The sequence below is a fragment of the Triticum dicoccoides genome, chromosome 4B (genome assembly GCF_002162155.2).
Source record: "Triticum dicoccoides isolate Atlit2015 ecotype Zavitan chromosome 4B, WEW_v2.0, whole genome shotgun sequence".
Taxonomy (NCBI): domain Eukaryota; kingdom Viridiplantae; phylum Streptophyta; class Magnoliopsida; order Poales; family Poaceae; genus Triticum; species Triticum dicoccoides.
In genome coordinates this window covers 604,642,617-604,646,677 of record NC_041387.1, presented here as the reverse complement: position 1 = coordinate 604,646,677, position 4,061 = coordinate 604,642,617, and positions in this window count along the sequence as shown.

Sequence of the window (4,061 nt, the reverse complement as noted above, 5' to 3'; positions counted from 1 at the left end):
GTAGAGGGCGGCGCTGCACGGGAGTCTCACCCCGCTTGTGGCGCGGCAGTAAAGCCGCCATATCACAAAACCCAACCACTGCCAGTAATAAGTGGCCTGGCAAAATAAATGGACAAGCAACCATCACATCCCTCCGACTTTTTTGCATTCATCTCTCTGCATTTAGTTTCTCCGGTTCATCTCGCACACTCGATCCCTAGCTACTACTCCTAGTATCCCTAGCTACTACTCCTAGGGCCAGTTCTTTTGGGTGCTTCAAAAATAAGCCGTCTCTTCCCCAGCTTTTCCCATAAGACTAGTTACAGTGGAGAGTAACATTAAGGCGCCTCACTCATTTATTTGGGCATCTAAACTACTACCTCCGTCCTGGTTTGTAGGTCCCTTTTGTAGTTTGTGTCAAATTTTGACTAAAGATTTAACTAACAAAATGTTAATGCATGTCAAGAAAAATTAATTCATTGGATTCGTATTTGAACATAGTTTTCAAAAATATAATGTTTGGTGACATGCATGAACATTTTGTTAGTTTAATCTCTGGTCAAAATTTGGCATGAAATACAAAGGGGACCAATAAACTCGGACGGAGGTAGTACTACTAGTACTCCCTTCATTTTTATATACAAGGCCACAAACTCAAATTACAGGTACCAAGATAAAAATCAATGTGTGCTTTACAAGTCAATTTATTTTCTCATTTACCGGGTTAATTAATAGGGTGCATGCACATTAGAAGAAATTGAGTGGCCGTGAGAGAGGAAGTAGATGCGTTTGTCATTATCACCCACTACATGCATGCTAGTAATTAAGCCATGGGTTACTAGTACGAGGAAACATCATTAATATTTGTCTCGATTACTGTTGGTGGCCTTGTATAGATGCAAAATGTATTTTTTATAGTGGACTTGTATATAAAAATGGAGGGAATACCTCCGTCCTGGTTTATTTGTCACCATTGTAATTTGTGGTAAATTTTGACCAAAGACTTAACTGATAAAATGTTACTGCATGTGACATCACAAACATTTCATTAGTTAAATTTATGATCAAAATTTGACACGGATTATAATGGGGACCAATAAACCAGGACGGAGCTAGTAGTAAAGGGATTACTACTAATCTAGAAGCCTAAACAAACTGGCCCCTGGTACTCCTACTAGTAGTACTAGTACTCAAGTTGGAATTCCAATTGCACGACACAACTTGTTAGGCAAAAAGTTCGATACAGGATGTAGGAAGCGGTTTGGGAATTTGCATGCCTTTCCGACCAGTTAGATACTCCGTACAAAGTACGACAGAGAAATAACCACGGAGAAGGAAGCTAAAAGTAAACAATCAAACAGGAATTTTTGCATTTGTTTTGCATTGAATCGTTTCACAAGCTTGACTAGTGTTGTTTTTCTACTTTTACAAAAACCGCATCATAATGTTAAAACGTGAAATTTCCGTATATAAGTAATAGTAGTACTCCCTCCGTCTAGGTGTATAAAGTCTTCCCTCCTACTTGGTCACGATGCACAACCAAAGATGACTTATTCACCTGGACGGAGGGAGTAGCACAGTCTGCAATCATATATAGAGAGAGACGTGTAGTGCGATAGTATATAGTACTAAAGTTTGTGCTGTATGCACCTACTTACGAAAGGCGTACAGATACACAAGTTTCCAAACTTTCCCTCTTACATACTTAATTAAGGACGCTAATAATTCCCGAACGTTCGGGATTTATCATTTGTGTCCCAAAACTAATGAGATCACCTTACGAAACTAAATTATACTCCCTACTAAAAGCCACGACGCTCGCAGGAGCGCTTGCGGCGCGCCTCGAGTGCCCTGGTGTGAGGCCATTTCCCAGTGCACCGACACAACGCCTCTTCCTTAGCCTTGCAACTCACGAGGTGCTAATTGGCGGCTTGCCGGCGGCCGAGCACGATCTCACCGATGTGGTGATCAGGTGCCAGCAGGTACTCCTCCTCGCTGGAAGCATGCACCCGGTCCACGTATCGCCAAGCGTAGATGAGGCAATTGGGCCCGACTCCACTCAGGGCTTTGGCACAGGCGTCCTCCGCCACCCTCATAGCCCTTGCACGAGCCTTCTGCCAAAGAGCCAATTGCCTGACTCTCTCGGACGCGACATAAACCTGTCAGGCAGCTTGCCCCGCGACGTGCTTCTCTTCCTTGGCCTTCTTCTCCGCCTCTATTTTGGCGTGCTCTGCCGGCGGCAAAGCCTCCCACATGGCGACATCCATTTCTTTCCAAAGCTCCTCAAGGATGGGGGGCTCGGCGGGCGGCGCAACGTTCTCCTTGTAGCGGGGAGCCGACGCGTCCTCCGATGCGCATGCTGGCGAGATTGGGAACGCCGACGCGTCCACCTCGACGCGTCATGACGAGGAGTGGAATGCCAATGCGTCCTCCTTGACTAGTGGCGGCAAGGAACAGAATGACGACGCGTGACCGGCGGGCGGTGCAGCGAGGGGCGCTTAGGGCTTGGGAGGGGCGATGCCATGGTGGTCAACGTGAGAGGGAAGGGGAGGAGATAGCGATGAACGTGAGCGTTTTTCCAAGTGCCGTGGGAGGCGCAGTATTTATTGCGAGCAATGGAACACCTACGTAAGATATGGACTGAGCTGCACTGACTTAACTGCAGGTCCAGTTGCGTCACTGACATGTGGGCCAGACTCTTGTTGGGCCCATATGCCAGTGACCCAATGCACCTGCAGTTAAGTAACTGAAGCAGCGTCCCGATAGATACGTTGCCTGATTAACGTAACAGCTACGTTGGCATATTTGTTGGAGTAAATTACGGGGGGAGGGAAGGGGTGGAAATATTGCTGGTCACAATGAATTGGACGAGCGTGGGGGGAGGAGAGTCATGCATGCAGATTTTTTCGACATGGGGTGGAGTGGTGGGACCGCTGGAGGGAGAAGGAGAGTCTGGCAGGCATATTGTTTCCACACATGGAGAGGAAAAGATTTGGAGGCGAACGGGCTTCCTGCAGGTATGGGGAACGGTGCATAATAAGTCATCTTGCATGCCGGGCTAGGTATAGTCTCAAGTCATTAAAAACATAGATGCCCCGCACATGTTCATATTTCAAGGTGCACTAAATTATTGCATGCGATGATTAAGGCTCACCATAATGGTGGTATCTTAGCTGGTACTACCTCCGTCCTGGTTTATAGGTCCCTTTTGTAGTTTTTGTCAAATTTTGACTAAAGATTTAACTAACAAAATGTTAATGCATGTCAACAAAAATTATTTCATTGGATTTGTATTTGAACATAGTTTTCAAAAATATAATGTTTGATGACATGCGTGAACATTTTGTTAGTTTAATCTATGGTCAAAATTTGGCATGAAATACAATGGGGACCAATAAACCCGGACGGAGGTAGTATCATGCACACGGGAATAGCAAACATGCTGATGTGGCAAAGAATTAAAGAAGAGAGGAGGGTTAGAGTAACTAGTGTTCATGCATGCATTGGTAAACATATTTTTTTGTGAAGAACGACATCATTAGTTGAGTACTTTTGCAGACTTCAAAAACTATTCCATCGTCTCTACTATCTTGCTAAGAGTAGGTGAAATTTTTGAATCGAGCCCTTTAAACTAGAAGGGAGGTAGTAGTACTCTAATAGCTAACCTTGTTGTGATGACAATATAGGACATGGCACGCACCTGGACGAAGGAACTAGTCTGCATTGTGCATTTAAGTTTTGTCTGAAGTCAATGTACCTCTAGTTTGACCAAACTTATAGAAAAATTTATCAACATTAACAATATCAAATTAATATTTTTACACTCATTATAAAACGTAGTTATTATACTCATTATAATCAGTATTGTAGATATTGATATTTTTAGTATAAATTTGGTCAAACACTTTGCAAACGGTTGACGGGAGTAAAAAGGACCAGAGGGAGTATCATGCATGCGGAGTAGGCAAAAAAATTGCTCATTTATAGCCGGTCGAAGTCTCAAAGGGCGCGACCGCACAGGGAGGCGAAGGTCATGGGAGGCGCGACGGTTGACGGAATTAAGTGAAGTTACATCCACACGC